At 41.6% G+C, this 16,392-nt stretch overlaps 1 protein-coding gene across 3 annotated transcripts in view; it reads right to left on the bottom strand.

Annotated features, from left to right (window-relative positions):
* The window catches only part of FRMPD3 (FERM and PDZ domain containing 3), a 496,827-nt gene that overhangs the window by 165,566 nt on the left and 314,869 nt on the right, over window positions 1-16,392 (bottom strand). The window contains exon 1 of one of the 3 annotated variants that reach the window (XM_033945379.1): window positions 11,645-11,697. The exons of the other annotated variants lie outside the window; for them this stretch is intronic. The gene's annotated coding sequence lies outside the window, so the exon portion shown is untranslated. Of the gene's footprint in view, window positions 1-11,644; window positions 11,698-16,392 lie in introns of those variants that run through there. 3 annotated transcript variants of the gene reach the window in all.

Below are 16,392 nucleotides of genomic sequence, written 5' to 3'. Positions count from 1 at the left end.
AAAACTCCACTGTTAAAGCGCCTACTAAAACTTAAATAATATGCGCCAGAATAGTGCCTACGTAGGACGCTTTAGACTACCTAACGCCACAATGGGTGTGGCTAATGCCAGAAGTGACATGAGGCAGCCTAAAGCGCCTATGTAGGCGTGATTCATGACAAAGATAGGTGCTGGAAATGTGGGCCCAGAAAACCCTGGCCTACATTTCCAGTGCCTATCTTTCGCGGAGGTGCGTTTCTCTATAGGGCACCATCGTGTGGTTGACATGTGATCAGCGGCCGCTTTTAAGAGAATCTGGGCCTATAGAGAATCTGGCCTATAAAGAATCGGTAGTCTTTAGAGAATCAGTGGCCTATAGAGAATCTATGGGCCTATAGAGAATCAGTGCCCTACAGAGAATCAGTCCCTATAGAGAATCTGGATCTATATGACAAAGACCACTGACCATTTTAGTAGTCTTCCTTTGGACTGACTCCATCTTGTTTATATCTTTTTGAAGATACAGCCTTAAGAATTGTATACAATATTCTAAATGAGGTCTCACCAGAGTCTTATAAAGGGGTATCATTACATCCTTTTTCCTAATGTCCATTCTTCTTGCTATGCACCCAAGAATCCTTCTAGTTTTCAACATCACCTTTTCTACCTGTTTGATCACCTTAAGATCATTACATACAATCACAACCAAGTCCTGCTCCTCTTTCATGCACAAAAGTTCTTCACCCCTAAACTGTATTGTTCCTTTAAGTTTTTGCAGTTCAAATGCATGCCCCTACATTTTTAAGCATTAAATATTAGCCTGCAAGCAATTTTGAGGCAATCACTTATTTCATGACAACAGCAGATATGAGATTGGCATGAGGGAAGGGGATTCCTTCATCCAGTTAATACCCGCTTTCACTTTCTATTACCTCTTATTCCAGTATCAGATCGGTTTAGTGCTCCCAGTAGCACCCTTTCGCACATGGCTCCACAGGCAACCACCCTGTTTCCCTACCCTAAATCCAGCTCTAAACTTTACCTTTTACCATTCATCATACTTATAGGAATATTCAAATTCTGATGGGCCCAATATTCATAGAATTTACGCTCCTAACTTTGGACTTCTTTTACAAAGCCGTACTAGTGATTCCCGTGTGGCCCATGCGATGAAGCCCATAGGAACTGAATGGGCTTTGTTGCATTTGCCATGCAGGAATTGCTAGTGTGGCTTTGTAAAAGGAGCCCTTTAATTTATTTCTAAAATTTCTAGACCGCCTATGACTATGCGGTTAACAAAATTAAACATTCACAATAGTTCAAGACAGCATAAATGGAAAACACTATTTGTGTTTTTATTGATTAGTCATTGGCTGGGTGGGTGGGATAAAATGGTTGCTCATGTATGTCTGTAAGATGAGTGTGCTTTTCTTGATTTTTTATATGTTTATATACTTGTGTACTGCACTGTTAATATTTGGAAAATCAATAAAGAATTAAAAAAAAAAAAAAGAAAGAAAGAAAACACTTTCAATTACAATACAATCACATAATAACTTAAGCCCCTAAAGGTAATGTCAAAAACTGGACGAAATGATATGCTGTCAATCTTCTCTGAATTATAGCACATATGCTCATAAACTGACCTATTTGAAAATATACTAGGGTTGAGTGCATACCTTTCAAATTCAGGAGCATAAAATGTGGGTGGCAACAGAGATAGATTTAGGGTGGGGAAATGAAGACTTCGGAGCTTAGCACTGATTTTCAGCACCAAGCTCATAAATTACTTTCATAAATCTAGGCAAATAAATGGAAGGCATGTTTTTAAGCTTAGGGGCATAACAATGAGCCAATGATGACTTACTTGTACTTGTAACTATTTATTTGTAACTATAACCTAAGGGGCTCATAATCAAAACTTAAATATGTCTAAAAACCAGACCAAGTGGGCACTTAGACAATCTAAAAGACAGGTCGTCCAAGTCAGTGATTCCCAACCCTGTCCTGGAGGAACACCAGGCCAATCGGGTTTTCAGGCTAGCCCTAATGAATATGCATGAGAGAGATTTGCATATGATGGAAGTGATAGGCATGCAAATTTGCTTCATGCATATTCATTAGGGCTAGCCTGAAAACCCGATTGGCCTGGTGTTCCTCCAGGACAGGGTTGGGAACCACTGGTCCAAGTGACAATAATTGAAATGGCTTTTTAGAGGTATCCAGGGACATTTTAGGCCTCTGAAGCCAGCTGTGCGCCCAGAGCTGAAAGGGGCATTTTTGGAGGAGTGGTTAGGGCGGAATATGGGCAGGATGTAGGCCGACCTAGACTTTAATTAAATATTTGACAAGACTGTCTAGGTGAAACTTATACATTGTGAGTAAGACGATGTAGACAGGTACAAGTACCTAAAAGATATCAAACGTGACTAGAAAACCATTGCAAAGACAAAGTAAAGACCCACACACACTCCCCCCCATGTTCACTGAACCCGTTGCACCCCCAACAAAGTTCAGAATAAAAACATACATACCTGCCTCCTGAACAGCAGCACCTGGCATAGAAAAGCCTACTAGAGCTGCACAGAGGTGGCTTAAGTAGTCTGGGAGGTGGGTTAGTGAACCATAGAGAGGAGGACCCAAGCCCATAAGCCACTCTAACCACTACATTCATGGTGGAAAATGGGAGCCCACCAAAACCCTACTCTATTGCCATATAGATGCTACCTGCTGCCATAAGGGCTATTGGGGTTGTAGACAGGTGGGTATAGTGGTTTTGGGGGGCTCACATAACCTATAAGGGAGTTCTAGTGAGATATTTATTTGGCACCCTTTTTGTGACGTTCCCAGCAGTGCCATGTAAGGTGCCCCACTGCTCTGTTGCCATGTCTGAGTGGCCAGTCTATCACAATACTGGCCTCTCCCATGTCCAACAGGTCTTGTTCTGGGCGTTTGGAGCTTTGACAAATTTTTGGTGGTATATAGATAGACGTAGTGGCAGTCTGGACGATCAAATGCCTAGACGTACAGATAGATGATTTTGAAAAAGGGAATAGTTTAGACATACTTTTCGAAAATGGACATTTTACCGGTGCTGACTTTGAGCGACTAGCACTCTACGTCCAAACTGGACTTAGATGTTTTTTTTTATTATGGCCCTACAGCTGAATTAATGGTTGTACTGATCTACCTGTGCTAGCAACCCTATTGAATGTCCGTGTCAAACTGTTCATTGTAACTTCCTGGGTAACTGATCCATCCTCTTATAATGAAATAGGAAAAGGATCAGAAAACCTGATTAACATAACATAATAATATTTGGGCAGGGGAGGCCCTGCCTGGTTAAATCCCGCTGAGCTGGCCAGCCACCAATATGCTTTAATATTGGTGGGGTTTTTTTTTTTTGCGTGTGTGACTAAAATCGCTTTATAAAGTCAGTTAATAAATCCCAATAACTAAATAAATAAGAAAATAAATAAAAGTATGGATGCACACTTGTGGAGAGTCAATTTACAGCAAGATCCCTAAGATAAGAGGCTAAGAAAGTGCCTAGTACTTTTCTTTATAAAATACTAGCATATGTGGCAGGCATGGGCATTTACACCATCCTTTGGGCAAGTGTAAATGTCAGCATTAATATCTATTATGCATGCATGTAAATTATAAAATTTTATAATCAGTGCATGTACTCGTGTGCTCCATCCTTGTGCATGCCCACTAGCAAAGTACATACCATAATGACATGGTGTGTACTTTTTAACTAGTCAGATCTATGCCACATCTATGCCACATCTATGTGTATAAGATTAAAATACTGGCAACATCCTGCTGAAAACGTGTTAGCTGTGGCTCTTCAGGGCAGGGACTCGCCGGAGCAGTGAACTTGTGTCGGCGAAGGGGAAGAGGCTGCTGCCGCCGGGGATCGCACTTCCTTGGGAGAGCAGGAGAGTCGGGGCCAATAAAGAAAAACAAGAACCCAGCATAAACGGACACCAAACGCATGCGCAGACCATCTACAGGGAAAGCAGATGGTCTGTGCATGTGTCAGGATTGCACACTAGCGATTCTTGCGGTCGGAGGGGGGCGTTCCTCCAATTGCCTTCATTTTAATTTTTATGTTTCGTGAATTGGTCAGGCCTGCACGGATCGGCCACAGATCGGGCACAGAGAGTCAGGTTAGTGAATCTAGCTCTAAATCGTCGCATTATAGAATTCTTCCTATATAGTGTAAAGTACGCTAGGCATTAGCAGTATATCTACTTTGTATGTTGAACATGAAAGCATTCATGCAGTTTTCTATTTTGGGGGATGAGGATTTTCAAATTATTCTATTTTTTGGTATTATCGTATAAAAGAAGAAAAAAATAAAATCTCTCAATTATTCAATACATTGTCTCCCAATGTATATATGACGCTTTGAGTTGCATACGCAAATTTGGATGCATGGCAAATTAGACCCGCAATTTAATTGAATAACAAGCTAATAGTGCTAATTGGTATCCTAACAAGAAATTATCAGTGCTAATTGGATTTAAAGTTATGTGCATAAATTTAGGCTCTGGATCCATGCTTAAATTTACTCGAGTTCAAAAAGGGGGGTGCGAAAATGGGAGAGTCATTGGTGGATCAGGGGCATTCCAAGAATTTAAGCATGTAAATATAGAATAAGGGGAATCTGCACCTAATTTACCCTCCCCCCACTTTATAAACCCACAAAAGTGTTTTTTAGTGCTGGCTGGTGCGCTGAATGCTGTGTGCTCTCTGATGCTCACAGAGTTCCTATGAGTGTTAGAGTAGTACACAGCATTCAGTATACCGGCTGCCGCAAAAAAATCGCTTTCGCAGTTTTGAAAAAGTGGAGGTTAGACATGAGTATTTGCACCACATTTCAGTTGGTACAAATGGATGTGCTTAACCTTAGGTGCAATTACCAGGTATAAGCGATATTCTATAAACCCTGCCTAATTTTAAGCGCTGTGTATGGAATAACACTCAGGGTTTTTTTCAGTGCCAGTTTTTATAGGCACCATATATAGAATTCAGTCCTACGTGGTTAGAAGTAGAAATAGAACAGTACATGGAGGGCCATTTTCAATATAACGTCCAAATCCGAGCTTGGATATTTTGTGAAAGATGCACAAAAATCCAGTACCAAACGTCCATTTTCACTGCAAAACATCCACTTGTTTTTTTCCAAAATGATCATTTTTCAGATGTGCATCTATTTTTTTGAACCATTAAAAAAAAAAAAAAGTTCAAAAGAAAAAATACACAAAACAAGCCTTTGGAATATAGAAGGGACCAGCTTTTTTAGTAGACTGGCCGCAAAGACATTTAGCCGGTAGGGGAAGCCCCGATCAGCTGGGCCATCAGCCGCTGCTCTCCTCTCTGCCAGCTCTCAGTTGATCACGGTTCTAGAGCCGCCATCAGCTAGGCAGGGATGGGGGTGGGGGGGTGGGGAGAGTGCAGCTGTTATGCACAACACAAGCAAAACAGCTACCAGCAGTTTCAGAGCTGCTGTAAAAATTTCCCTGTAAAATTAGGAGGGGCACGCCCTATAGTGTATCGCAAGGAGAGCTCATTAGAATATTAATGAGGTCCTTGTAATGCGCTTGCATAGGGTTCTCGATGGCTACTAAGAGGATCGGTAACAGACACAGAGAACCCTTTTGTGCATCAAATCTGCTCCTCACACTGGCCTCGGCGCTCCCCTCTGATGTCACTTCTGGGTCTCGCGACTAGGAAGTGAGATTAGAGGGAGAACCGATGCCGGCGTGGACAGCAAGATAGAGATGCTCTCATGCCGGGGAAGCTAAACAGGTATGAGGGAAGAGAAGGGGAGCGCACATGGCAGGGGGGTGGAGAAGAGGGTGAGGGGGAGAACGCCACTACCCTTGGTGCATCCCACCCCCACTATGCTACTATTGGGGGCCTAAGTACTTTGAAAACAAGCCTGAAAGTTGCAATGCTTGTAAGCTGAAAAAAGAATAATTGGAAAACAACAGTGCCTCTAGAAGATGTGGCTATATCATCATTCAGAAAGCAGCAGAAGGTAGCAATTTGCAAACAATCTTCAGGTCAGCAGATGGCTGGCTCCTCGTAGTATCAAACTGTTTAACGTCTCAGAAAATAGCAGCTAAACAGAGAATATGCAGAAGCTGAAAACACTCATGGCTTCCATGAATACTTTGACCAAAGTTCAGCTTAGCATAACTTGACAAAGGGAGGGGAGAGGGTGGTGAGGGTTTAAGCATGTTTGGCTAGGGCCTGCACAGAAAGACAGGCACAATTTTGGCCACTTCGTTTGGCAGACTGGATGGACCAAGTGGGTCTCTATCTGCCGTCATTTATTGTTTTACCGTGTACTCAGGTTTTCTCCCAACCCCGAAATTCGGTGCTTCAGTTTTATAATTTTGACTTCTGAGGTAAATTGGAATCTTTACAACAACTTTACCTAATGTGTTTAAGGGTACATGTCTGTGCTGATGGGCCATGGGGGGGAGAGAAGGTGTGGAGATACTGCAAAGGCAGTGGGAAGTCTTTTCAAAGACCTGTGGTAAATATTAGGTTGCAATAAACAAACTGAGAGCTCAGTGCCCTGAGTTGTCCCCGCCGCATGTATTCATACCACAAAACTACATCCATACAGTTTTTCTATTATCGAGACGCTTGAAGCAGAAGCCCAGATCTCAAAGACCCATTGTGTTTCACAGAATAAAGAGGTGCTGGCAGAGTGATAGGGGAAATCTAGTACAGAGGCTTCCAAAAGTATGTCTGATTGCATTTCATGCTATCAATCCAATTTATTTCATATTCACTAAGGATCTGGTCTACTTATTCCCATTCTGTGTCTCTAGGAAAAAGCTTAATCAGCCGAGCTCTTACATCTTTCACAAAATTCAGCTCAGAAAATAAAAAGCAACAATGATTAAACATATGGTCTTCCATGTGTGGTCTGACTGAAAGTCAGTTAAGACTGAAGAGAACCGCTGTTTAAGGGATAAGCAGTATAGATTCAAGGTACAGCATCTTTTAACTTCTGTAACCATAGCAACTCCCACTCCTCGGTTCTTCTCGCCTCTCCACCCTGTGTCATGAAATCGCTTTTTTTTCCTTCATTAAACAAGTGAAACACTAGCCCCGAGGCTTCTCTTTAATACACCACAGGGCATTGTGTGCGCATGTGAATGTGTATGTGTGGTAGGAGGGGAGGGAAGAGACTATTTATCCTTTCAAGACTGATGCAGGAACAAAGTCTATTTTGCTTTAACCCCATTTGAAGCTGCACAGCTGTGGTTCTGATAAAGTACATCTCTGTCTCTGTCAGACTCCCTTCTGAAAGGAGCACAGGGCTTGAGAAACCTACCCCCCCCCTCTCTCCCCCAACACATAAAATCAAAACAAAACAGCTCTTTATCACCAGCCCTTATAGTCACACTCTATTAAAATGCTAATCTCTAGTACTGTAATCCAGGGTTTTTAGTTGCTTCACAGAAGCTTTCAGGCAATTCCAGCTTCTGCTTCGGCTCTATGAGGGGGCCGCTGAAAAGTTCTCAGCCCAACCGACAAAGCTGGGGCAGTCTTCCATCGAGGGCTATATACTTAGTCCAATGATTTTCCACTTTTTTTCTTTCTGCCAGAAAACTAAGGAACGAAAAAAGTGGAAAATTGCTGGACTTAGGGCTCCTTTTACTAGCGGTTTTAGCGCGCGCTAGACGCTAATGCCTCCATTGAGCTGGTGCTAGCTTTTCCGCGTAGCGCGGGGGTTAGCACGTGCTAATCTGCAGCGCGCGCTAAAAACGCTACCACAGCTTAGTAAAAGGAGCCCTCGATGGAAGACTGCCCCAGCTTTGTCGGTTGGGCTGAGAACTTTTCGGTAGCTCCTCCTAATGTAGTGAAGACTCTTCTATAAGTCTAAAGTAAAGGGCGCAGCATGACATCCATCCAATTGAAGCTGCATACACTGTACCAGAACAGTCTTTTCTCAGAACTTCCAATCAGCCGGTTGGAAGGCAGCTAATTGATGGTCAATCAAATACAGAAGAAGAATGCTTATTAATGGAAGAAAAAAAAATAATACTCACATGACCACCAGACTTGTTTGCAGACTTCTGGGAACTGGAATTTGATAGCTCTGGTCCATGGTAACCAGAAAACTGCAAATAGTTCTCAAACATTGCACTCATGTCCACACATTCCAAGCTCTGCCTTCAGACTGATTTTGGCATTGCTACTGGAAACAGCATGAGCTAAATCCGAATCCCTACCTGTGCCTAATGGGCTAAATTATTCTGCATAAAGCTTTTAAGGACATTTCCCTTTAATGATGCACCTGCTATTGTAATGCAGAGCCTCATTTATTTTCCTGTTTCTCTTTTTTGAAAAAAAACAAAAACAACTAACATTGCTCCTCCATTTGTATTGTCTCTGCTCATTGTGGGTGATTTAGTAGGTTGACAAACCTATGAAAGAAGGAGTGACCTGTCCTCTGAAATTTGGAGGTTGCTGGGGAAGAACGTATTTGATGAACCAATATTGGTATTTACTACTGACCTTAGCCAACATATACCTGTGATGTCTGAACAAGGTGTATCACTTTTACATTTGTCATAATACAATTGTATACCAAAACAGTAAACAGAGAATATGAGGGCAGATAGATAGGGTTACCATATGGCTCCAGAAAAATGAGGACAGATTGAGACCTCTGGGTTTTACTTTCTTCCGTTTTCCGGAGCCATATGGTAACCCTAGTTCAGGGGTAGGCAATTCCGGTCCTCGAGAGCTGGAGCCAGGTCATATTTTCAGGATATCCTCAATAAATATGCAAGAGATAGATTTGAATCTCTTAAAGAGGCAGTGCATGCAAATCCATCTCATACATATTCATTGTGAATATCCTGAAAACCTGACCTGGCTCCGGCTCTCGAGGACCGGAATTGCCTACCCCTGCCCTAGTTGAAGAGCCATCTAGTCTGTCCAGCGCCATTCGTGCTGCAGAGTCATAGTGCTCAGTTTCTATTTAGCTCTTCACACACGTATTTATATAGAGCACAGGTATCAAAGTCGGTCCTCGAAGGCTGTAGTCCAGCTAGGTTTTCAGGATTTCCCTAAGGAATATGCAAGAGATCTATTAGCATACAATGAAAGCAGTGCATGCAAATAGACCTTATCCATATTCATTGGGGAAATCCTGAAAACCCGACTGGATTGCAGCCCTTGAGGAGGGACTTTGACACCCCTGATCTAGAGGAATCTTCTGCTTATTTGATGCATTTTTGAATTCTCTCAGCTTCTCTCTCTACCAGGAGGCAATTCTATCCATACACCACTCTATTCCATGAAGAAAAGTTTCCTGATATTTTGCCATAGTTTATTCCCTTCGGAGCATTCTTTCTTCTAAGAATAGTTTCTGAATGGACATTATTGGTTCCTTTAGGGCTCCTTTTACGAAGCCGCGTTAGCGATTTAACGCGCGTAATAGCGTGCGCTAAACTGCCGGCCGCGCTAGCCGCTACCGCCTCCTCTTGAGCAGGCGGTAGTTTTTCGGCTAGCGCGTGATAAAAGTCGCATGCGATAAAGCCGCTAACGCGGCTTCGTAAAAGGAGCCCTTAATGCATTTAAACTGGCTTTCATAGGACTACTGGAAATAATTCCACTTTTTGCTAGAGAAGATAATTTTGAAAATGCTGGACTTCCCCAAAATATAATTTAGCAACTATTTCTCTAAATAGTGGTATAATTAAGACAGTAACTGCTACATGACTCCATTTTTAACAATGGAAGCGTTTGACTGTTGAAATAAGGCTGTTTAGCTATGACTAACTAATGCTACTGGAAACGTATAAGCAGTGCATCAGGCTTCCATTAATTACCTTATTAAATAGGAGTACATGAACTACTATAGAATACAGATATACTGTACAGTATACAGCAACCATGGAATTAACCCTGTGCTATGAGATCAGAGAAGATTTATTTGTACTGAAATTTCAAGTACAGCTGGCTGGGAACATTTGACTATTTTCAAAACATCTTTAAAAAAAAATCTAAGGTATAAGATAGAATTGTGGGTACATGTGAAGAGTCAATGGAGGTCCCTCCTACTATGCAGGAATAAATCTTCATAAAAAAACTCATAAACTTCATAAAAATCTTCATTAAAAAACTTATCTCCTCAGTCAGACCAAATATTTATTTATTTTATTTTTAGTATTTATAAAGCCTAAAGGGCTCATAATCAAAACGGAAATACGTCTAAAAACCGACCTAAATCGGCAATTGGACGATGAGAGAGACAAGTCGTCTAAGTGCCGATATTCGAACCGGGGTTTAGACGTATCTAAAAATGACTTAGGCCTTCACAGTGAAGCAGTACGCCCAGAGCTAAAAGGGGCATTTCAGGAGGAGTGGCGAGGGCGGGATTTGGGCAGGACATGGGCCATCCTAGACTTAGTCGCACTGCATGTATAACTGAAAGTTTAACAACACTGCCTAGACAGAACTTGGACGTTGTGATTTAAGCCATCTAAAACCAGGTCTAAGAAATAAGAAGGTATCCAAAGTGACCAGATAACCACTGCAGGGACAAAGTACAGACCCCTACACACTTCCCCAGTGATCACTGAACCCACCCCCCACCCTCACCACCATAAAAATCATTAAAAAAAGTCACATTAGCACCTGGCAGCCTGGAATAGGAAAGCCTAGTAGAGCTGCACAGAAGTGGCTTAAGTGGTCTGGGGGGTGGGCTAGTGAACTATGGAGAGGAGGACCCAGGCCCATAAGCCACTCTAACCACTGCATGCATGGTGAAACATGTGCACCCCCCAAAACCCTTATGTACTGCCATATAAGTGGGACCTGCAGCCATAAGGGCTATTGGGGTGGTAGACAGGTAGATTATGGGGGTGTTTTGGGGGGCTCACCATGACCTATAAAGTTGTTGTGGTGAGATGTGTATGTGGCATCCTTTTTATGAAGTTCACAGCAGTGCCCTGTAAGGTACCCACACTACTCTGGTGCAACGTTTAGGTATCCAGTCCATCACTATGCTGACCCCGCCCACGCCCAGAAGGTCTTGTTCTGGGTGTTTTTGACTTAGATGAATTTTTGGACAAGAATGGGGTATAAAGATAGATGACTTAGCAGTCTGGGTAATCAAACGGCTGGATGTACAGTTAGACGATTCTAAAAAATAGGAATGTATATTTTACTTAGCTGATTTTGGGCGATTAGAGACTTAGGCGAGAAACATACAGACATTTCTTTTGATTATGCCCCTCTAAATGATTTACATTCAGGTACTGAGCATTTTTTTATCTGTCCCGGTGGGCTCTCACTCTGTTTAATGTACCTGGGGCAATGGGGGATTAAGTAATGGATACCTTTGACCTTTTAAAAAAAGGATACATTTGACATGACAATTAAGATATTTTGCCATATTACAGTACAAAATCAAAAATCTATATAAAAAAGAAGGTTTTTAGAATCAATGAAAGATATCACAATCCAGTTGTCACCAATAGACAGTCTATGGTTTGGATTTCTGAGAACCTTTTCCTTCAAGAAAAAGACCTTCCCAAGTAAAGTTGATGTTATAATGGCATGCATTTTCATTGAGTGAATCATTTTGAGATATCTGTTTTACAGTTTATTTACTCACATTTTTGTGGTTAAGTAACAGGCCCAGCCAGGGTCACAAGAAGCAGTGTGGGATTTGAACCCACAACCTCAGGGTGCTGAGGTTGTAGCTCTAACCACTGTGCCACACAATAAAACATAAAAATCTTAACAAATCAATAAAACATCAATGCATTAAAAACATTGCAAAAATACTACAGAACTGTTAGCTGCCAGAATATCCTTTAAACAAGAAAAGACAAATTTACAATTCAAAGAATCTGCTACAAAGATCATCCATTCTAATAAAAAGCTTTCTAGGGATATGCAGCCTGAACATTTTTGCTTCAGGTCATGTCCTGCATTGTTTCTGGGAATCTTGTGTTGTCACAGGAAAAATGTCATTGATAGTGCATGCTCTTGAAAGAGTACTATTCTCTTAATGCTATAAAAAAAATGCCAAAAATTGAGCATTCCATTTTGGTCACGTACCCAAATTGTGTGCACAATTTCATTGATTCCAAGAAAATTAGTGCTGATAATTAGCATTTTAACAAGCATTAATTAGAATCAATTATGGGTTACATGTGTAAATTTAGGCATGGGATTTGTGCCTAAATTTTATGTACAAGTAAAAAAATAGGGTGCTGGAATGGGCAGGGTATAGGTGAATCTGGGTGTTCCTTTAAATTATGCACAGAATTACAGAATTATGGCCTCTAGAACTGATTCTGTCAGGATGCCTACATTAGGCACCGTAAGGTGCTCTAACCAAGGATGGCCTAGTGATGCCTAACTTTGGAATCCGCACACAATTTTTTTTCATTGGTTTAATTGGCATGGTAACTGACCACACCAGTTTATAGCCAATCCCCCCCCAAAAAAATTAACAATTAAGAGTTCATCGCTGAACTCTTAGGATGCACCCTCCAACGGCTAGCAACACCTGTCTGAAAAGTAGGTGTGGTTAAAGGTGGAGAATAGGCATGGTTGACTTAAGCGTTGCTAGGTGTTCAAGTAAATCATAGCCTAATATACCAGCATCTACCTCTAGGATACCTAGTGACATCTATGTATGCCTAGGTGCCGCTAGGCAGGATTCTATAAAGAATGCCTAGTGCTAGGTGCCATTCACAGAATCCAGCCTTCTGTACCTATAATGTAGGTGGAGGCATTTGACCATGTTTTCATTGATGCAAATGACCACTCCTAAATTTAATTGCAGTTTTTGCGCATAAATGCTATTCTATAAACCACGCCTATCTTTAAGGGCCCCTTTACAAAGCTGTGGTAGAGATTTCCATGTGGCAAATGCAAACTAGCCCATTTAATTCCTATGGGCTATGACACATTTGCCATGCTAGGACTCGCTACTAAAGATTTGTAAAATGGGCCCTAAATGTGGTTTATAGAATAGTGCTTTTTTACGCACCAATTTTTTTGGGATGCCTTATATAGAAATTACTTCTATTTGTGCAAGCATGCACTATCAGGAAAGAGTGTGCCTTCTTTTGGAAAAAAGAAAGAACAAGACTTCCCCCATTTTGGGGGAGTCAGCCACATATAGAGGCCTCAGTGGGTAAGGGGAGAGGGGGGAGGGGAAGGAGAAGGAGAAGAGGGGGCTGGCAGGGAACCAATGAAGGGAGAGGGTTTTTCACAGGCTGGGTTGCTGGGTTAGTGCTGCCAGGTTAGGTAGAGCAATCAGTGCGGAGGAAGTGCATGGCAGCATCCCCCTTTCCGCCTACCCTAGTAGGGTCATCTCTGCAGCAGTACAGGAGGATTATAGGTTGTAGAGGTTTGGTTGTTGGTTAGGGCCTGGGTACACAGCACATTGTTAAGCAAGAGCCATATGAAGTGATGGAAATTAAGAGGAGAGTAAAGTAAATTAATAACACACATCATTCTGAATTTATTGTTGGGCAGACTAATGGAGGGCCATCTCCAAGCTGTGGACAGTTGGGAAGCCAATGAATGTTCAATGATTGCAATGAGAGATGGGCCCATCCTTGGATGGGATGGGAAAGGGCACAGCGGAAACAATGGTTAGTGTGGATGATTAGTGTCATGGTGGGTAGCTCCTTAGACGGCAGCCCAATAAAATTGCGTATGCTGTGTGCTCCCAGGGCAGTTCAATAGGATACAATTATTTAGAATAATAATAAGAATTTATGTTTGAATTGTTAAGAAATTGTTAGAAATTGTTAAAAGTTTAACAAAATGTGTAATCTCATTGTTTTGGCTGCAGCCAAATAAATCCACATTCTATTGAAGAATTATGCTTTGCGTCCTTTTTGTATGCATGAGAGAGGGAGCAAAGAATACTGAGTGCCCAATTTGTGCCTTCTACGCAAATCACATCCACTCTTTCAGAAGAGCACATACTATTGACCACAAATGATGAAACACAAAATGTAGTAGTTTTTCTGCTTGTTTTTGTTTGTCAATGACTTGAAATAACAGGAAAAATCATTGTCACTTTCTATGTCATTTCAAATGCATACCTGAGCAGAATAAACATAGAAACATGATGGCAGATAAAGACCATCTAGTCTGCCCATCCGCAGTAACCATTATCAATTTCTCTCTCCAAGAGATCCCACGTACCTATCCCAGGCCCTCTTGAATTCAGACACAGTCTCTGTCTCCACCACCTTTTCCAGGAGACTATTCCATGCATCTACCATCCTTTATGTAAAAACGTATTTCCTTAGATTACTCCGGAGCCTTCATCCTATGCCCTCTCATTGCAGAGTTTCCTTTCAAATTAAAGAGACTCGACTCATGCGCATTTACATTACGTAGTATTTACATCGGTATTTTCTGCATTATATTGTAAATGCTTTCTGTCTTTATCTGTTTTTAAGTCCATTATTCTAATTTGTATTTTATCTGTATCCCATGTATTAGCTAACCTTGTTGTGAACCGCCTAGAACTTTTTTAGTATGGCGGTATATAAGAATAAAATTATTATTATTATTATTTAAACATCTCTATCATATCTCCTCTCTTCCACCTTTCCTCCAAAGTATACAGATTAAGATCTTTAAGTCTGTCCCCATACACCACATACCATTTTAGTAGCCTTCCTCTGGACCGACCCCATCCTTTTTATATCTTTTTGAAGATGCGGCCTCCAGAATTGTACACAATATTCTAAACGAGGTCTCACCAAAGTCTTATACCTCCATTTTCCTACTAGCCCTACCTCTCCCTATGCAACCTAGCATCCTTCTAGCTTTCAACCTGTTTGGCCACCTTAAGATCATCACATACAATCACACCCAAGTCCCGTTCTTCTGTTGTGCACATAAGCGCTTCACTCCCTAATCTGTACCAACCCCTCGGGTTTTTGCAGCCCAAATGCATGACCTTGCATTTCTTAGCATTAACTTTTAGCTGCCACATTTCAGACCATTCTTCAAGCTTCGTGGGGTCTTTCTTCATGATATTCACACCATCCAGCATGTCTACTCTATTGCAGATTTTTGTATCATCTGCAAAGAGGCAAATCTTACCTGACAACCCTTCAGCAATATCGTTTATAAAAATGTTAAAAAGAACAGGCCCAAGAACAGAACATTGAGGCACTCCACTGGTAACATCCCTTTCCTCAGAGCAATCTCCATTGATCACTACCCTCTGTCACCTTCCACTCAACCAGTTCTTGACCCAGCCTGTCACTTTGGGACCCATCCTGAGGGCACTTAGTTTATTTATCAGACGTTTGTGTGAAACACTGTCAAAGGCTTTGCTAAAATCTAAATACACCACATCCATCGCACATCCTCTATCCAATTCTCTGGTCACCCAGTCAATGAAATTGATCAGATTTGTCTGACAAGACCTACCTCTAATGAATCCATGTTGCCTCCGATCTTGTAATCCACAGGATTCCAGAAACTTGACCATTCTCTGTTTTAAAAGTGTTTCCATTAATTTGCTACTTGAGGATCTAGCTAGGTGCTTGGGACCTGGGATGGCCACTGTTGGAAACAGGATACTGAGCTTGTTTGGCAATTCTGTCCCATTATAGCAATTCTTATGTTCTTATCCACATCTCTAATGTTTTCTGCATATGAAGACACAAGCTACAGGTATTGATTAGGCAACAGAGAGCAGACTACTAAAGGGTATACATTTTATTGGAAATTTGATTCTTCCTCCAGGACAGTGTAACACATGTGTTAAACTATGAACACATTTTAAGTGATTACAGTTTATAATGAAGGGAAAGTAAAACTAGATTGTAAAATGACACTGGGTCCAGATTACCACAGCTACTAGACTCCAGTCAGATTTGCATGCAAATTAATTAATGAGCTGTTAACAACCAATAATTGGCGTTACTTGGCACTCCTTTGGAGCTATGCATGAATCTGTTCTGCAGTCTGTTTTATAACATACTCGTACATGCTTAAATTTTGGACTCCTTTTACGAAGCCGCGTTAGCGGTTTAACGCGCATAATAGCGCACGCTAAATTGCCGGCCACGCTAGCCGCTACCACCTCCTTTTGAGCAGCCGGTAGTTTTTCGGCTAGTGCAGGGGTTAGCGCGCACTAAAAATGTGCATTGCGATAAAGCCGCTAACGCGGCTTCGTAAAAAGAGGCCATTGTGCAACTTAAAAAGGGACATTGTCATGGGATGAGCAAGGCTGGATCAGAGGCGTTCTGGAAATTTAAGTGCAATGTTATAAAACAGTATCATTTACGAGGCCAATTGCTATTAGTTGCGTACCTATATTTATACCAGGTTTCAGCAGGCATAAATGCTTGTGCCCAAAGTAAGGCC

This window comes from Geotrypetes seraphini, chromosome 5, assembly GCF_902459505.1.
Source record: "Geotrypetes seraphini chromosome 5, aGeoSer1.1, whole genome shotgun sequence".
NCBI lineage: Eukaryota > Metazoa > Chordata > Amphibia > Gymnophiona > Dermophiidae > Geotrypetes > Geotrypetes seraphini.
Note: the sequence above shows the minus strand (reverse complement) of the source record. Positions and strands in the feature narration are given on the sequence as shown.